Source organism: Eriocheir sinensis, unplaced genomic scaffold (genome assembly GCF_024679095.1).
Source record: "Eriocheir sinensis breed Jianghai 21 unplaced genomic scaffold, ASM2467909v1 Scaffold764, whole genome shotgun sequence".
Classification (NCBI taxonomy): Eukaryota; Metazoa; Arthropoda; class Malacostraca; order Decapoda; family Varunidae; genus Eriocheir; species Eriocheir sinensis.
In genome coordinates, this window is record NW_026112125.1 from 7,591 (window position 1) to 28,187 (window position 20,597).

Consider the following 20,597-nt stretch of genomic DNA (forward strand, 5'->3'; position numbering starts at 1 on the left):
ATCCTAAGAAACTCCATCAGGCTCAGGTGGGTAGGAAAAGCAGTTAAGGGTTTGGCTCTGCCAGATAGCGGTACTTGGTAATATGTCCAACTCAACTTAGCTACTCTCTTCGTCCGTTGGCTGACTTTGGAACTCCTGACGAGGCTGCATCCTATTCCACTGATGTCTTACATTCTGCAGCCCTTCAATCCGTCCCCAGGACGTCTGGCCAGTTCCCTAAACGTCCTGTTCCCTGCTGGAACGCCGCTTGCACTACTGCTGTGCAAGAGAAGCGTGCTGCATTCTCTCGACTTCGTCGTCACCGTGGGAACCCACAGTGTTTGGATCCTTTTCGGCGAGCGCGTGCTCGAGCACGACGCACTTTCATGGAGGCTCAACGAATTTCTTGGAAGGCTTATGTCTCTTCCATCACCACCAGAACTACACTCACAGAAGTCTTTAACAAAGTTCGTAAGATCTCTGGGAAGTTTCCCCCCCTCCCCCTCCAGTGTTATCGCATGCAGGGGAAACAGTGACGGACCCTAAGACTGTTGCTGACCTATTCGATAAGCACTTAGCCAGTGCCTCTAGGAAAGATCCTACTGCACCAGGGGCTCGTCATCGCCGGGATTTGGAATCACTCGGCGTTAACATCGCTTCCACCGGAGGGGAATCTTATAATATCCCATTTTCTCTCTCCGAGTTGAAGACGGCTTTATCCCAGTGTCATGATTCCTCGCCAGGTCCAGACGACATCCCTTATGCTTTCTTACGCCATATGTCTGACTGTGGTTTTACATTTTTATTGGATCTTTACAATTTCATTTGGCGTACCGGTGATTTTCCATCTCTGTGGAGTGTGGCTGTAATTCTCCCCATTCGGAAGCCTGGGAAAGATCATCTCCAAGCAACTAACTATCGTCCTATTTCTTTAATATCCTGCATTTGTAAAGTGATGGAGAAGATGGTGAATGTCAGGCTTATGTGGTACTTGGAGAGCCGGAATTTATTGACCCCGGTGCAATATGGTTTCCGAAAGATGCGCTCCACCTCGGATGCTCTTTTATCCTTGGAGTCCTCAGTTTGTGAGGCGTTTGCCAATAATCACCACCAGGTGACCGTGTTTTTTGATCTGGAGAAGGCCTATGACACCGCTTGGTGTCATGGAATTTCACCTAACCTGTTTGAGTTCGGTCTTCGTGGCCGTCTCCCTGTTTTTATTCAGGAGTTTTTATCTCATCGTCTTTTACGGGTTAGAGTGGGGAGTACTCTTTCCGAGGTTTGTCCACTTGAGGATGGTGTACCACAGGGAAGTATTCTCAGTGTTACGCTATTTGCTGTGGCTATTAATGGAGTCGTTGGTGTCCTGCCTGATGGAGTTCATAGCTCCTTATATGTAGACGATTTATCCATTTCGTTTTCTGCGGCAAGGATGTCGTTGATTGAACGAAAACTGCAATTGACTATTAATAGAGTCGTCACGCGGCTTTCGATTTTCGTCCTCAAAGACAGTAGCTATGCATTTCTATCGTCTTCGAGGCGTTCATCCGGACCCTGACTTATATCTTGGTAATAGGCGACTGTCCTGTGTAGAGACGACTCGTTACCTCGGTCTTTTATTTGATAACCGCCTAACCTGGGTGCCTCATTTACGTTACGTTAAGGCGGCTTGTCAGAAAGCCCTGTCCCTCCTTCGTGTTTTAGCTCATACCTCTTGGGGTGCAGACAGGGACACGCTACTCCTCCTCCACAGAACACTCATCCTTTCCAAGTTGGAATATGGCTGCGAGGTATACTCCTCCGCCAAGGAGGCTCACCTACGCGTGTTGGACTCAGTACATCACGCCGGGGTCCGCTTGGCTACTGGTACATTCCGGTCTTCACCGATACCTAGCCTCCTCGTGGACGCTGGCGTCCTGCCTCTGGATTTGAGACGCCAGTCCTCTCTATTCCGTTGCTGGTTCCGCGTCCAACGCCTTCCAGAATCAGTTCCTTGTGTGTCAATTTTGCGGGATTCCCGTTCGCCTGCATATGATGAGCGACCTAGTCTCCCTAAACCTTTTGGGTTTCGGGTAGCGTCTGCCATGACACCGTGGTCTTTCCCTCCCATTCCTATCTGCCCTTATCGAGTACCTAGGGTTGGATACTGGCAGTTGCCCGGTGTATCCGTGTGTTCTCCCACTATAGATAGTAAGAGGGATTTACCGCCATATGCGCCTTATTTTTAGAGCATTTCACTGAACACTGAACACTTTCTTCTGTTGCTTCTGTATTTACTGCAGAGCTGTCTGCAATAGTCCTCTTTACAGATTATTTTTACGCTTCCCGTGGACTCTTTTATGATTTTTAGTGATTCTCGTAGCGCTCTTTCTGCGCTGGGCTCCTTTACTCCCTCTGTTAATCCCCTAGTTTTATCTGCTCTCGAGTGGCTGTATTTGCTCAGCAACAGGGGATATCGCGTTGGGTTTTGTTGGGTTCCAGGACACGTTGGCGTACACGGGAACGAACGAGCTGATGGACTTGCAAGGGAGGCAGCAGCTAGAGCTGCCCCTCCTAGTGTTGTCCCATGTACATATATGTTTCCAGAGATTCGCAAGGCAATTCTTGCCAGTTGGCAGGAGAGGTGGAATGCTCGGGGTGCGACTTCCAAAATGGGAGAGATTACCAGGACTGTGTCTCGTCCTTGGTCATACGAAAGTGTCCGTGACCGTCGCTCGCAGACAGCCTTGACCCGTCTTCGGACGGGTCATACGCGTCTAACACATGGTTACCTCATGTCCCGGGGAGTGCAGCTTTTTTGTGATGACTGCTTGGTTCCCCTGACCGTGCGGCACTTGCTGGTCGAGTGCCCCAGTTTGGGGGACCTGCGAGTGCGATACCTGTCGCAGTGTCGGGGAGAAGACGGATCATTCCGTCTCTCGCTGATGGTGGGAGGGAGATGCCTTTCCCCGGGAAATGAGGTACTTCTCTTTATGGAGAAGGCTGGCCTTCTCCATGAGTTATGACCTTTTTCTGTGTGATTTGTTTCGTCTCGTTTTGTTTGGCTTTGCTCTTAGTTTACTTTTTTAGGTTCCTTTTTTAGCCCTTTTATTTTAGTTTTGTTTTTTCTTTTCTTTAGTTTTTAACTCATTGAATGCGGCGCCATACAACCCTGGCTGTTGCGGCGCCTAATTTAAATCAATCAAACAATCAATCCCTTTAGCTGCTGGAACTGTTGAAAAAAAAAATCAGTGCACAGGTATCGGTATCGGTATCGGTCAAATATTGGGGTATCGGTACATCCCTAGTTTAGCCCACGACGGTAGGATCTAAGGACGCTCACGGCACTTTATAGGAGTGAAAAAAAAGACCAAGAACAGTTAATTCACTGAAAATACGATGACGCACTCATGAGATGTCCCTAGGTATATGTTCAATTTTAGATATAGGTACGCTACCCAAGTGTATATTTAATGTGCTTTAATTTTAATGTCTAATTAATTGAAAATACGATCCTTTAGTCATGGAATGGCACTAGGAAAAACTTAAAATTTAGATATGCCTACGCTGAATCCTGTTGGACCGTAGGAGTGGGTGAGGCGTCTCTATATAATGTGCATCGATATTAGTGTTTGACGATGCTAATGAACTGAAAATACGACAACGCAGTCATGAGATGTCCTATCAAAGTCACCCTTCCGGATGAATTCCACAGTCTTTAAATTCATAGTTATTTAGCCCAGTGTGTGTAAGGGTGTGTGCATCAAGGATACTCCTCTAGGTAGCTTGTTTCCCACATTCCTGACATTCAAATTTTTTTTTTTTTTACCCCAGTGTGTGTGAGGGTGTTTCTATCAAGGTCACCCTTCCCATTGATTCCCACACTTCTTAAATGCATCATTCTTTACACCAGTGTGTGTAAGGGTGTGTGCATCAGGGATATTCTTCTGGGTGGATTGTTTCCCACATTCCTGATATTCATAGTGTTTTACCCCAGTGTGTGTTAAAGTGTATCAATCAGGGGCACCCTTCCTTCCGGTTGATTTCGACACTCCTTACATTGATAATTCTTTACGCTAGTGTGTATAAGGGTGTGTGCATCAGGGATACTCTTCCGGGTGGATTATTTCCCACATGCCTGACTCATTTTTTTTTTTCGTTATATCCAAGTGCGTGTAAGGGTGTTTCTATCAATGGAAGACGGGTCTCGCTCCCACGCGGACCTCTTGCCGTCCACACCCCATTGTGTGGCCATTCGGTCTCTCTACGAGTTTCAAATCTTGGAAAGAGTCTATCACTTGTAGGGAACATATCTTGCTTGCTTGGTGCTTCACCTAATGACTCTTTTAGAGTGCCAAGGAAACTATAAACATCTCAGAACCAAGGCTCGATCAGGAGGATTTCGCCATCGGGTTACGTGACGAAACCTCAAGCCTGGATCGTGATCCAAAGGTGGTTTATTGAAACTGGTCATTGGTAGTCAGTCATCCTTGTGGCTATTGCTCCCCTAAGGTTACAGCACACAAGGTAGCTAAGCTGGCACACCACGGTAAGGTTACCAGTCTCATACTCTGTACTCTGGTGGGGAAAACCCCAGAGTGGTGCCAGATCTGCGGAGAGAAAAGGCAAGATTAAATGAAATGATGACCCTAGCTAACTATGAATAATGATAGTATGTCAACATTGAGCATTATGGGTAATCAGAAAAATGAAACAAACATCCTTTGTAACATCCATTTCCATCCAATACATATTACTCAAGTTAACATAAAAAATAATGGTTCGTTTTTTCCTTTGCCAGTATCCCTTACACTGGTCCTCCATAACTTTCATTCCTTCAACCCTTACCCTAAGGTTGAATATTAGATTAAACATTTTAGATGTTGAGTTCTTTGCGCATCTTTTTCAAATATTTATATTTATTTTTAATATTTTCTTTGTTCCACTCTTTGTACTCGGGAATTAGGCCATTCATGGATGCTTTAACTTCTTTCCAGTTTATGAACTGAATTGAAGAGTGTTTTGTTAGTTATGCATCATTACAAGCATGCATATTGTCTCATGTCACTAGTAGTGTTTCTACACACCCTCTATCTGTCACTGCAGATGCTGCTTCCTCGGCCTGTTTTGATTTCCCCCGTAACGGAGGAGTGGGGACGAGGAAGTCATCCACCTTTTCACAGGTCGGGGAAGCCTCTTTTGCATGCTGAGGTGGGTCAGCCTCCACCATCGAACTGTCTGCCATAGCCCTCACTTGACAGGATGATCTTTGGGATAAATACAATCCATCCACTGTACACCCAAATATGTTTACATATATCAAATAAGTAACCTGATCACATTCCACATTAACCAGCATACTTACGGCACTTGCCACTCCGCATCAGGTAGCACCTCAGTGTCTTGGTTGCATAGTTGCTCATCATTCTTTAGTTTGCACCGATTTCTTAGTTCATTTAATTTTTCTATTACTTCCATCCCTGGCACCACTTTGTCGCTAAATTCATAATAGCAAATAGCGGTACCCAGGGAGTGGCCACACAGTGTGGCAAGCTTATTTCTAAAGGTAGGGTCCTTTTATTTCGTCCCATATCGGTGTGATCTGCGAGCACCTTAGGATGCGATATGGTATTTTTGGTTCTGGCGTGCATCTTCTTGCAGTGTTACTGATGAGTTTTGCCAGGTTGGAGAATGAAATCTTTGGGCAACATTCTGCATCGCTCCTTTGTATTCTTGTTGGCAATACAAAACACTGAGGTGTCATGCAAGAGGGTGCAAGTGGCCTGTAGTACTTCATATAGGAGTCCATCAGACGCACTTCACTGTCAGTGAGGTATACCAGCGCTGGGTCTGGAATTAAAATCAGGGTTACTCATTGACATGTTTGTATATATTTTAATCTCTCTCTCTCTCTCTCTCTCTCTCTCTCTCTCTCTCTCTCTCTCTCTCTCTCTCCATATATATATATATATATATATATATATATATATATATATAGATATATATATATATATATATATATATATATATATATATATATAGATATAGATATATATATCATTTCATAAGACATAAAATGATTAAATATGCACTACCCACCCTGCTCAGCTGTCTTATGAGGAGCAATCCGTATGACATAGATTGTTCCATCTGGGAATACTTTTTCCTCAGTCTCTGTGTATTCAGACAGTCGATACTCAGTGAATTCCATCGGCCTCCTCAAAAATTTAATCATGAACAGGAGAATGAGCACATCTCTCCTGTTCGTGAAGTCTGCGAGAGTGGCTGGCCTGCAGGAGGGATCCTTGTAACACCTCAGTGCTGAGGAGGTATATTCGTTCATAAAGTCAGATTCCAAGATTTTGCAGACAGCCTCCAAGGAGACATTTTCCCTCTCCTTCTTCCTCCTGGTTTTGATCATATCCACCCTCTCCGTCTTCTTGTATTTCACTAAGGAAAGAAGAGCGCAAATTGGACAATCAATACAACCCAACAGCAAGAAATAGGTATAGACAAGGCAGATATACAAAACCTGAATACCTACCTGTCATAGTACGGAGTCTCCTTAGGGTCAATCTGTGATCCTCCTCACTAATGCGGAAAACTTCCTTCTCCGCTGCCGCCAAACAATCCACCTCTCTGGATGTGGTGTGTATTATTTTGCGGATATATGTGGAGATGTACATATGTTTTCTGCTTGGAATGTAGCCATGAGGGTCATCACTGTCCATTCGGACGAAGTAGTTGCAGATTACGCTGCCAGTGAGTGTGTCCACGGTCTGCTGCTTCATCATGAACTTGAGAACATTCATAACATTTCTGATGTCTGCCTTGGCGGTTGCCTTTTTAACAAGACTACAGTCTTTCATATATTTTCCAAACTTCTCTATAAATGATTTAAGTCCATCTGAGAGTGTGATTGTCACTTTGCCAGAACTGACCTTGACAATGTCAGAATTTTTGAGTTGTGTTGTCAGAACCAGGGATTCTTTCATTATCTTGTTATATAGGATTGATTATCGTCTGGCCAAATGGACTTTTCAGCCTGGACATCAAGCCGTTTCACATTTTTCATCTCAAACGCAGCACTGGTGCAGTGGGTATTTCATGCTCCCGTCAGGTTTAGTCTTGGTCTTAGAAGGGGCATCCTTCGTGGACACACTCACTTGCACAAGCTGCTCATACTTCTTAAGGATTTCATTCCTGTCTTCCTTCGTGAGATACCCGCGACATTGGCTGAGATGCCGATGTAGATTCATGCACCTGCCAGGACATCCTGCTATGGGGCACTTTCGCCTGCAGCAAGTCAAAAAACATGTAAGCATGCAGTTATATTAACACTGATCGACTCTTATACATCCTATATAGTCGTTATCGGTAACAGGTTAACATACTTACTGTCTTCTGCCTGTTAGGGCCCGTTTCATTGGTCGAGGCCGGTGTTGTCCTCGCTGACGTTTCAATCTTTTTTTCTTGTTCCCTTTTAATGGCCTCCCAGAAATCTCTTGTCATTTTTAAACAAACTGATTCTTCAGCCTTCAGTTGTTCTTTAGCATCTTCATGGACCTTAACATTTTTTTTTCTGAATTGATTTTTTTTTTTTACAACTAAGGGAACAGTTCAAGGGCGTAAAGATATTTAAAAAAAAGCCCGCTACTTACTGCTTCTGAATAGAGGTCAAAGGAGTGATCAAAAAGAGAGGTCAATTTCGGGAGGAGAGGTGTCCTGATACCCTCTTCTTGAAAGAGTTCAAGTCGTAGGCAGGAGGAAATACAGCTGAAGGAAGATTGTTATAGTAGGATATCAATGTATTATTATTATTATTATTTAATATCACCACGAATTAGGCATACAATACAAATTGTCAATGGAAAAAACCCACGACAGATAGATCACGCCACCTTATAGGAATGTCGTCCGTCAGTGTTTACCGTCTCAGTTTTGTATACTTCGTATTTCGATGGTGCGCAAAGGTCACCTTGACGTACGTGACCAATTGTAACAATTATTTTCCAACCTGTAACTCGTAACTCCTTCACGAGAGTCCGACTGACACACAACGACAGTCACTCTCGCTCCAACGCTCCTGTATATAGGCTACGAATATATTCACCTTAAGGAAGCTGAAGTCTTAATCAACGCCCTTTAAAAGCCCCCCGACAAGCCCGTTACAGATTGTTCCAGAGTTTTCCAGCGTGAGGGATGAAAGAGGGTAGATGCTGGTCGACTCTTGCATAAGGGGTTTGGACAGTATAGGGATGAGCATGAGTAGAAAGTCGTGTGCAGCGGGGCCGCGGGAGGGGGAGAGGCATGCAGTTAGCAAGTTCAGAAGAGCAGTCAGCATGGAAATATCGATAGAAGATAGAAAGAGAGACAACATGGCGGCGGAATTTAAGAGGTAGAAGACTGTCAGTATGAGGAGGAGAGCTGATGAGACAAAGAGCCTTTGACTCCACTTTGTCAAGGAGAGCTGTGTGAGTGGAGCCCCCCCACACATGAGATGCATACTCCATACGAGGGTTGACAAGGCCCCTGTAAAGGGATAGCAACTGTGCGGGGGAGAAGAACTGGCGGAGACGATACAGAACGCCCAGCCTCGAGGAAGCTGATTTAGTAAGAGATGAGCTTTGCAGTTTCCAGTTGAGATTTTGAATTAAGGATAGACCGAGGATGTTTAGTGTTGAAGAAGGTGATAGCTGAGTGTTGTCAAGGAATAGGGGCTAGTTGTTTGGAAGATTGTGTCGAGTGGATAGGTGGAGAAACTGTTTTTGAGGAGTTGAAGGACACCAGGTTCCTCTTGCCCCAATCTGAAATAATAGTAAGGTCTGAGGCTAAGCGTTCTGTTGCCTCCAGCCTTGAATCGTTAAATTCCTGTATGGTGGGTCTTCTATTAAAAGAAGTTGAGTAATGCAGAGCGGAGTCATCGGCGTAAGAATGGATAAAACAGTTCGTTTTGGAAAGAGTATCCTCAATGAACAACAGAAAGAGAGTGGGAGATAGGACAAAACCCTGTGGGACACCATTGTTAATAGGTTTAGGGGAAGAACAGTGACCACAGCAGAAATAGAACGGTCAGAAAGGAAACTGGAGATAAAGGTATGGAGAGAAGGATAGAAACCGAAGGAGGGTAGTTTGGGAAGCAAAGACTTGTGCCAGACCCTATCAATAGCTTTTGATAATGTCCAGCGCAATAGCAAAGGTTTCACCGAAATGGCTAAGAGGATGACCAAGAGTCAGTTAGGAAGGCAAGGAGATCACCAGTAGAACGCCCCTTGCGGAACCCATACTGGCGATCAAATAGCAGGTCAGAAGTGGAAAGGTGCTTTTGAATTTTCCGGTTAAGGATTAATTCAAATGTTTTAGATAGACAAGAAAGTAAAGCTATAGGACGGTAGTTTAAGGGATTGGAACGGTCACCCTTCTTAAGCACAGGCTGTATGAAGGCATACTTCCAGCAGGAAGGAAAGGTAGTTTTTTTTTTTTTTTACAACAAAGGAGGCAGCTCAAGGACACACAAAAAAAGAAAACAATAATAAAAAAAAAAACGCTACTCGCTGCTCCTAAAAAAGAAACAAAAGAGGTGGCCGAAAGCAAGATCAAATACGGGAGGAGAGATGTCCTGATACCCTCCTCTTGAAAGAGTTCAAGTCGTAGGCAGGAGGAAATACAGATGAAGGAAGATTGTTCCAGAGTTTACCAACGTGAGGGATGAAAGAGTGAAGATGCTGGTTAACTCTTACATAAGGGGTTTGGACAGTATAGGGATGAGCATGAGTAGCAAGTCGAGTGCAGCGGGGATGCGGGAGGGGAGGAGGCATGCAGTTAGCAAGTTCAGAAGAGCAGTCAGCGTGGAAATATCGATAGAAGATAGAAAGAGAGGCAACATTGCGGCGGAATTTAAGAGGTAGAAGACTATTAGTATGAGGAGGAGAGCTGATGAGACGACGAGCCTTAGCCTCCACTCTGTCCAGAAGAGCTGTGTGAGTGGAGCCCCCCCACACATGAGATGCATACCCTATACGGGAAAGCCGGAATAGGAAAACTTCGTGTATGGCGTCGTCACTCTTCACCCAACCGGGGTGACTGGTTGCCAGACGCATATCGCCGCGTAAAGCGGATTTAAATGGCTGGACATTTAAATGCCTTCGCTGCGGACACGCCCTCTTATCCACTAAGCTTTGTTTTCCTTGTATTTCTTTCGTTTTTTCTGCTTTTTCGGAATTTTTCTGATTGATAGCGATGTACGATACTTTGGGTCTGTCTGGTGAGGAGTGGGAGCAGTTGGCGTGCCGCATGGCCTTGGGCTCAGTGCGTGAAATAAGACGGAGTGGATGTACGTACTCTTCACGTCATTCTCTATCTTCCATGGTGATGACTTTTGTGCGTTTGTTTTGTCGTACCGACTATAGTAAGTGACAATGCCACGTACGAGTGCAAAAAGAAAGTCGAAAAGTGAAGCAGCGCGCCAGAGTATATTGAAAAGGTGGAAGAAATGTGACGATACGCATCAGCCACCCTCCCAGGTGGGTGTCAAAGAGTTCACAGCATATACGCCACGGAAAGCAGTAAAGAAGTCAAAAAAGAAAAGCAAGACAACACCTGGCCCTGATTACCAGCCTGGTAATTTCTAAACAAACTGTCCTGGCAACAATGAGGTGGGGTGGGCTCCACTGAGACCCAGTGAATATGTTATTTTCATTTTAGATATATATAATATATCAAAAATATGTTATATAACCTAATATGATTATAACACGGGACCAGGAGCCTTGGTTTCTTTAGAGGTCTACCAGGCAAGGGATAACTCACCTTCCGTAGGGGTTATACAAGTGACATAAACGTGATGTAAACATGGCCTGAACTACCTAAACAACCACTACCAACCTTCCAGGAATGGCCGAAGAGTTATATAATTAAATATTTGGATTTGGTGCATGTTGGAGTGATTGTTATGGGGTATTGAGGATGTTCACACAAAAATGCGTTTTTCTCAAAACTTGTTTTTGGCACACATAATGTTTAATAACTCTGTCAGTAATTGACCAATTTTAGAAATTCAAGTATCAAAATGATCACCACCCTCGTGTTTAGTAAACGTACTATTATCACGCATTAATTTCCTCAAATAAATTTATGACAAATTTATAAAACTCGAATTTTTGACGAAATAAAAAGGTAACATTTTACGGTGTAATAAATTTGTTGTAACTTCAGTTAGGTGTACGAAAATAGTACCATAGGTACTTTATTGTGTATATTATCTGTGATCAAAAGGAAATTGCCATACTATTCAGCTTAGCTTTCTTTACCATATTACTGGTATAGAAGTACTGCATATTAATACACATTGTGTAAAAATATTATTCACCTAGGTGAGAATATAAAGGTAGGAGGACCCAAAAACCGATATCAGTGCCAAGCGGCCGAATTTCCCCCTTAATGGTTCGCTTTGCCTCTTGAGCGCTGGCCGAGGCAGTCATTGACGGATAAACGGCGGGAGTAACGGACTCAGGCCTCGCGAGCGCTGGCCGAGGCCAGCGGGTAATCGGCGGAGGTAGGTCGCTCGCCCTTAATGGTTCGCTTTGCCTCTTGAGCGCTGGCCGAGGCAGTCACTGACGGGTAAACGGCGGGAGTAACGGACTCAGGCCTTGCGAGCGCTGGCCGAGGCTCGCCCTTAATGGATCGCTTTGCCTCCTGAGCGCTGGCCGAGGCAGTCACCGACTGCTCGAGTGACGGGTAAACGGCTGGAGTAACGAACAAGTCAAGGAGACACTGGCCCTTCATACGACATACACTTTGGTGTGTGACGGGTAAACTTTGCGTCTTGAGCGCTGGACGAGGCCCTCAGTCATGAATCGTGTAACGGGTAAACGAGGTGGGGGGATTAAAGCGCCAGTACCTAATGGCTCGTTTTGCCTCGTGAGCGCTGAACGAGGCAGGCGGGTAATCAGAGGGGGTAGCTCACTCGCACTTAATAATGGTTCGTTTTGCCTAGTGAGTGCTGGACGAGGCAAGCGGGTAATCGGCGGAGGTAGGTAGCTCTCCCTTAATAATGGATCGCTTTGCCTCTTAAGCGCTGGCCGAGGCAGTAACTGACGGCTAAACGGGTGAGTAACGGACTCAGGCCTCGCGAGCGCTGGTCGAGGCCAGCGGGTAATCGGTGGGGGTAGGTTGCTCGCCCTTGCAGGAGACAGTGACCCGGCCGAGGGCCAGGTGGGACCCGGAAAAGGACAGCCTTAAGGCCATCTCTGAAAGGGACCATCCTGAGCTCTCGGTCGCGGAGCTATGCGAGTCAATCTGAGCACAGGTTCTCCCCCACCGTACTCTTGATTCGGTTACCTCGCATCGTAAAAACCGGCAGTACCAGGACTGTCTGCGATCACTGTACCAGGACTGTCTGCGATCACTGCGCAGGAGTCCGCGGCGGCCTCGTAGACCTAGGGCAGCCGTTGGTGGGTCTCCCGTAAGGGCACGGAGAGGGGGTGCAAGAGCTGATGAGCGACCCGGGGCTGAACTGGATGCGCAGCCAGCAGAAGCCCCGGCAGCTTTAGAACGTGCGCTCAGCCGCAGTGGAGAGGCGGAAGAGGCCGCACCGACGGAGGACGACGGGGAGCTTGCCAGAGCCCTGGAAGAATCCGTTGAGGCGGCCTCAGAAAGCCTCTCCATTCCCAAACCAAGACATCTGGCAGACATCCAGGCACAATTCGAAGCCTGGATTCCTGCTCGCCCCCCACGTGTTGCCCCACCAAGATCGGGGCATCACGCAAACCTCACTCCATCGAGGATGAGGAGAAGAAAATATGCAGCCTTTCAAACCCAGTATCGGAGGGACAGAGGCCGGGTGCTGAAGAAAGTATTGAGTGGTGATGATCTTCGCAGCACCCCGGCCCCCCCGGAGGGTTCTTTAACCTTCTGGAAGGGGCTGTTTAGTCGGCCAAGTCCAGAGGACCGCCGGACCCCGGATCCCGTTAGACGGGTCAGCCCATCAGTGATGGGCGCCGTCGCGGAGGAGGAGGTCGAAGCGGCACTGAAGGCCACCGGGCACTGAACGGCACCGGGCCCCGACGGTCGTCTCACTAGCGACCTGGCGGGGCTCGGGCTAGCCAAGCTTACCTGGGTGGTCAACGGGTGCCTCTGGCTCGGGGCTCTGCCCCCCGACTGGGTAAAGGGCAGAACCATTCTGCTGCCCAAAGTGCCATCTCCATCGGCACCGGGGGATCTCCGGCCCATCATAATTATTCCCCTGATTACAAGGCTCATAAACCAGATCCTAGCGAGACGGCTGGACCGGGATACGCCTCTGCCTGCGCAGCAGAAGGGCTTTAAGAGGGAGGAGGGCTGCGCCACAAACATCGCTGTCTTACGATCGATGATTAAGTCGGCGCAGCAGGCCCCCTCTAACCTGTATGTTGCGTGGGTAGATTTTAAAAAGGCGTTTGACTCAGTGGGTCACCCATCCCTGCTGGCAGCGTGCACTAGGTGGGGTTTTCCATCTAGACTCACTGAGTACGTCTGCCAGATGTACGGAAACGCTGCCACCAAAATTGACGCAGGCGACCCCACTAACATCACCAGGGGCGTCCTGCAAGGGGACCCCCTCTCCCCCTACTTGTTTAATATCTGCCTGGACTGGGCCCTGGCTGCACTCCCCAACAGCATCGGGGTACAGGCAGGTACCAATAAGATCGGGTACCTCGCCTTTGCCGATGACGTGGCGCTACTGTCCTCGACCCGCTCGGGCCTGCAAGCTTCATTAAATAACCTTGCGGAAGCCGCAGCGCTTCAGGGCCTTGAAGTGGGTTTGGGCAAGTGCGCCACGCTAGGCATTGCAGCCAACAAGAAAAAGAAGACATGGGCCCAAGATACAACCCCCTTTACCATCTTGGGGAGGCCTATCCAAGCATTGGCACCCGTGGAATTTTATAAGTACCTGGGTGTCCAGATGGGCGCCGGCGGAGGGGCAACGGCATACCAGGCACACGAAGATCTTGTGCGGAAGCTTGGTAGGCTATTGAGAGCACCGGCAAAGCCCCAGCAGAAGTTCTGGGGCTTAGTGAACATCATAGTACCTCAGCTGCTCTACCCGCTGGTAAACATGGCGGCTACGGCCGGCCAGCTAGGCCGCATCGACCGGGTCATCAGGCGGTTTACCGGTCCTGCCTCCACCTGCAGATGGATACGCCCTTAGGTATTTCCATGCGGCAGTAGTGGATGGGGACTAGCCTGACCACACGGGTCCCTCGACTGAAGGAGGATCTCCTCCAACGTCTGAGGGTTTCCGAGGACCCGGTGGTGAAGCACGCCGTGGGAGCCGGCGGGGGGACAACTCCTCCGAGCAGTCCACCACGCTCGAGGAAGACAGCTGAGAGTAGCCGGTGGTCCAGGCAGCTCTATGAGGCAGTGGATGGCACGGGGCTACGCGGAGCCTCAGAGACCCCTGCCTCATCAAAATGGATAAACGACGGTACCCTTCTCCTCAAAGGGGGTGATTTCTGTCGAGCGGTTAAGCTGCGTGGTAACCTGCTCGTCACGAAGACCCGTTCTGCGAGGGGGAGGCGGGTGGATGATATAAACTGCGACCTCTGCCGCAGACACCCGGAGAGCCTGGGCCACATTATGCAGCGATGCGCTGCAGTCCAGGTTGCTCGTACACGTCGACACGACCGCGTACTTGACTATATTGTGGGTAGGCTTGAGGATGCGGGCTTTGCTGTTAAAAAAGAACCGGCCATACCAATTGTTGCCGGGGTCCGCATCCCTGACATCATAGCCACCCATAGGCCTGGGCTCGGTGGTGCTTGATGTACAGGTGGTCGCTGATGCGGCTGCGGGGGATCTGTACACAGCCCACCTTAAGAAAACCGCCTATTATGATGTTCCTGACATCAGGCGGTGGGTCCAGGCCGAAACAGGGTTCCCTCAGTATTTCCTCCATTACATCTAGCTGGAGGGGGATCCTAGCCCTCCCAACCGTTAACATCTGGGAAGCGCTTTTTTTTTTTTTTTTTTTTTTTACAGCAAAGGAGACAGTTCAAGGTCACACAAAAAGCAAACATTAATAAAAAAAAAAGCCCGCTACTCACTGCTCCTAGAAAGAATCCAAAGAGGTGGCCGAAAGATAGGTCAGTTTCGGGAGGAGAGGTGTCCTGATACCCTCCTCTTGAAAGAGTTTAAGTCGTAGGCAGGACGAAATACAGATGAAGGAAGATTGTTCCAGAGTTTACCAGCGTGAGGGATGAAAGAGTGAAGATGCTGGTTAACTCTTGCATAAGGGGTTTGGACAGTATAGGGATGAGCATGAGTAGAAAGTCGAGTGCAGCGGGGCCGCGGGAGGGGGGGAGGCATGCAGTTAGCAAGTTCAGAAGAGCAGTCAGCGTGGACATATCGATAGAAGATAGAAAGAGAGGCAACATTGCGGCGGAATTTAAGAGGTAGAAGACTATCAGTATGAGGAGGAGAGCTGTTGAGACGAAGAGCCTTAGCCTCCACTCTGTCCAGAAGAGCTGTGTGAGTGGAGCCCCCCCACACATGAGATGCATACTCCATACGAGGGCGGACAAGGCCCCTGTATATGGACAGCAATTGTGCAGGGGAGAAGAACTGGCGGAGACGGTACAGAACGCCCAGCCTCGAGGAAGCTGATTTAGTAAGAGATGAGCTATGAAGTTTCCAGTTGAGATTTTAAGTTAAGGATAGACCGAGAATGTTTAGTGTTGAGGAAGGTGATAGTTGGGTGTTGTCAAAGAATAGGGGATAGTTGTTTGGAAGATTGTGTCGAGTGGATAGCTGGAGAAACTGTGTTTTTGAGGCGTTGAAGGACACCAGGTTCTTCTTGCCCCAATCGGAAATAATAGTAAGGTCTGAGGCTAATCGTTCTGCAGTCTCCAGCCTTGAGTCGTTAAGTTCCTGAAGGGTGGGTCTTCTATTAAAAGAAGTTGAATAATGCAGAGTGGAGTCATCGGCGTAGGAATGGATAGGACAGTTCGTTTTGGAAAGAAGATCATTAATGAACAACAGAAAAAGAGTGGGAGATAGGACAGAACCCTGTGGGACACCACTGTTAATAGATTTAGGAGAAGAACAGTGACCGTCTACCACGGCAGAAATAGAACGGTCAGAAAGGAAACTGGAGATAAAGGTACAGAGAGAAGGATAGAAACCGTAGGAGGGTAGTTTTGAAAGCAAAGATTTGTGCCAGACCCTATCAAAAGCTTTTGATATGTCCAGCGCAATAGCAAAAGTTTCACCGAAACGGCTAAGAGAGGATGACCAAGAGTCAGTTAAGAAGGCTAGGAGATCACCAGTAGAACGCCCCGTGCGGAACCCATACTGGCGATCAGATAGAAGGTCAGAAGTGGAAAGGTGCTTTTGAATCTTCCGGTTAAGGATTGATTCAAAAGCTTTAGATAGACAAGAATGTAAAGCAATAGGACGGTAGTTTGAGGGATTGGAGCGGTCACCCTTCTTAGGTACAGGCTGTATGAAGGCATACTTCCAGCAAGAAGGAAAGGTAGATGTTGACAGGCAGAGGCGAAAGAGTTTGACCAGGCAGGGTGACAGCACGGAGGCACAGTTTTTAAGGACAATAGGAGGCACTCCATCAGGTCCATAAGCCTTCTGAGGATTGAGGCCAGAGAGGGCATAGAAATCATCATTTTGAAGAATCTTTATAACCGGCATAAAGGAGTCAGAGGGGGGATGAGTAGGAGGAATATGCCCAGAATCGTCCAGAGTGGAGTTTTTAGAAAAAGTTTGAGAGAAGAGTTCAGCCTTAGAGATAGATGAGACGGCAGTGTTGCCGTCAGGACTGAGGAGTGGAGGGAAAGATGAAGAAGTGAAGTTGGAGGAGATGTTTTTGGCTAGATGCCAGAAGTCACGGGAAGAGTTAGAGAAAGCAAGGTTTTGACATTTTCTATTAATGAAAGAATTTTTGGTTAGACGGAGAATAGATTTGGCACGATTTCGGGCAGAAATGTAAACAGACCTGAAGATCTTAGTAGCCCGAGTCCTTGAGGGAGGGCTAAACATCAATAGAGAGTTCAGAAATACAAGTGGGGGGGTGGTCCACCACCCGGCTAAAAGAAGGGCTAGCAGTCCCGAAGATTTGTTACAAGATGCAAAATTTTCTGGCGCTCATTGGTTTTACCTTTCGGCGTTGTTATTAGCTTTTAACAAAGTCAGGGCCTGCGCTGCTCAGCGCAGGCTCATGATGAAGTAGGCGACGTTGAGATCTTGTCTCTATAAACTATTTTATAAACTACCTTAAAATAAATAAATAAAGTGAATACCAATGTTAAATTTAATAAGTTGTCACTTTAAATAATTAAATTCATAAATAAATAAAACAATAATAAAATAAAATTAAATTAAAAGATAACGTAAAATAAGAACTTCTTGTAATAAGTAAAATACTTTGCACATAGAGTAAAAAAAAAAAAAAAAAAAAAGCCAAACGCCTCGTCATCTAATTAGTGACGCGCATGAATGGATTATCGAGATTCCCACTGTCCCTATCTACTATCTAGCGAGCCCACAGGCAGGGGAACGGGCCTGCGCCTAACAGCGGGGAAAGAAGACCCTGTTGAGCTTGACTCTAGTCTGATTTGTAGAGAGACATCAGAGGTGTAGCATAAGTGGGAGGTCGTCACATCAGGGGCTTGCTCCGTGCGGCCGACAATGAAATACCACTACTCTGATCGTTTCTTTACTTACTTAGTGAGACGGAATCGGAGCTTCCCCACGTGGGATTGCCTCCTGTTTCTAGCCTAAAGCGGCGGAAGGGAGGGCGCGCTAGGTTTCGGCCTTGCGTTAGCCTGACCGGGCGTCCGCGTCCGCCGCGATCCGCTCCGAGGACATTATCAGGTGGGGAGTTTGACTGGGGCGGTACATCTGTCAAACGATAACGCAGGTGTCCTAAGGCCAGTTCAGCGTGGACAGAAACCTCGCGTAGAGCAAAAGGGCAAATGCTGGCTTGATCCTGATTTTTCAGTACGAATACGGACTGCGAAAGCAGGGCCTATCGATCCTTTTGACTTTATGAGTTTTAAGCAAGAGGTGTCAGAAAAGTTACCACAGGGATAACTGGCTTGTGGCGGCCAAGCGTTCATAGCGACGTCGCTTTTTGATCCTTCGATGTCGGCTCTTCCTATCATTGTGAAGCAGAATTCACCAAGCGTTGGATTGTTCACCCATAAAAAGGGAACGTGAGTTGGGTTTAGACCGTCGCGGGACTAGTTAGATTTTACCCGGGTAAAATATTCCACTTTTTTGGTGAAAATTTTGCTCAGTCGGGTTACCTCCGCCGGACACCCATAGACGGATAGGCCGGCCGGAGACGAGGCGATTGGTCGTAGTTTCACCCCTCTAGCTAGATTCAAGGTAACGCTAAGGAACATGAGCCCACTTTCGGACAGGTTAGTTTTACCCGCATACCTACAACTCGAAAACTAGACAAGCTACGCCCCTGAGATTCGGAGGGCAGCTCGCTGACGTCGACACGAGTCGACTGTAAGCGGCGTTTTAATTTTACCCCAAAAGAGCACTTGTGGCAAAAGGTCCAAGAAGACCCTTCTCACTCGACTTGATCAATTTTTCAACTTTTCTCGAAAAACACTGACCTCAGTAAAAGTAACATCTCTTAACCTTTCCATCTGGATTTCAGATATGTGTGCAGCCTTGACGTAACGAATCAAATTATGGAAGGACAACCGTCTACCTTCATTTTAATTTTTTTTTGGCCCTTCTATCGACTTTTGCTCAGTTCGAGATAGGGAGCAGTAGGGTGCTCAGCCGTGCTCACCAAGAAGGAATGCTCGCTCAAGCCCCAGACAATAGCATACGGTGGAGTTTGACGTTCTAAACTCAATTCCGGTGACTCTCAAGCCCCCCAACTGATATTTCACGGCAAAAAGCGGATGCTCAGTTTTGATAGGGAACATGAGCATGGCACAGTCCCATTTTTTCTATGAAATTACTTAGGAGGATGGTACATCTTACCTGTCCCACCTTCGGACTGAGTCTAAAAGTCGCACCCAGACCAATCACTGCTAGAAGGTTCCCGAACAGCGTGTCGTAATCTCCTCGTTGAGAGCAATCAGATGGTGCACCGAAAACATACTGAGCACGACCTAATTTAGAAGTTTGGATGGTTTGAAGGTGGTGAGGGAGCATGTAGTCCCAAAAAAGTGGCACATTTTACCCCACCTCAAAAAAAAAAAAATATGCATGATTAAGGCAAGATAGCATACCAGCATGATCGGAAAGGTACTTAATAACATATTTTTGCGCTTAACAACCTCCTAATTCCGCCTCTTGGTAGGGATAAGAGATTGAATTTCACAATATGCTTCTTAGGAAGCATTTCAAGCGTCATTATAGCAGCACACGCACCGCCATCCCCAAATGAGAAAGAATTAGCAGGGCAGGAGGCGCAGAAAAAGCACCTACACCCACCCTAACACACATGGGGGTAAAAAACTATGAAGGTAAGGAATGGGGGAAAACGTTCATCCTTGATGCACACACCCTTACACACACTACTGTAGAGAACCATGAATGTAAGGAGCGTCGGAACTCATCCGGAAAAGTATTTACACTACCTACACACACCCTAACACACATGGGGGTAAAAAACTATGAATGCAAAAATAATGGAAAACAGTCATCCAGAAGAGTACCCTTCATGCACACACCCTTACACTTACGTCTGGAGAGAACAATGGATGTAAGGAGTGCGGGAATTCCACCAAAGAGTAGTTACCCTTACACCCTGACACACATTAGGGTAAAAAACTATGAAGGAAATGTGGGAAGCAATCCACCCAGAAGAATAGCCTTGATGCACAACACAGGGAGTAAAGAACTATGAATGTAAGGAATGTGGGATTCATCCAAAAGGGTGACTCTGGACGTAGAATGGGAAAAATCCGCCCAGAAGCATATCCTTGATGCACAGACTGGAGCAAAGAACTATGAATGGAAGGAGTGTGGGATTCATCCGGAAAGGTGACTCACCTTGGTAGTAAGTAGAATGTGGGAAACAATACACCCAGAAGCGTATCCTTACGCCCACTGCACGGGAAGGCTGCCTAGCCAAATGCCTCTCTTAGTAGGCATTTGACCCGATCACTCTTGAAGGTTTTTCTGGATATCTCATGACTCCGTTTGTGTAATTTCAATTCACTAGCATCGACAAACATTGCAGTCAAAGCACATTAACTATACACTTTCGTAGCGTAGGAATGTCTAAAATTGAAGATATTCCTAGGGACATCTCATGACTGCGTGCTCGTATTCTCAATTAATTAGGACCGTACACATTACAGTTGAACCACATTAAATGTACACTTGCGTAGTGTAGGTATGTTGCTCACGTTCAGTCCGGGAGAAAAGGAATATTTTGGGGTGCTCAACTCAGTCCGTGCTCCCTATCTCGCTCATTCAAGTCCTAGAAAGTCCAATTTCCGTGGTGGGACTGGAATGAGCGAGATAGGGAGCACGAATTGAGCTGAGCACCCCAAAATGCTCCTTTTCTCCCGGACTGAACGTGAGCAACATACCTACACTACGCAAGTGTATAGTTAATGTGGTTGAAGTGTAATGTGTCGGGTGCTAATTAATTGAAAATACGAGCACGCAGT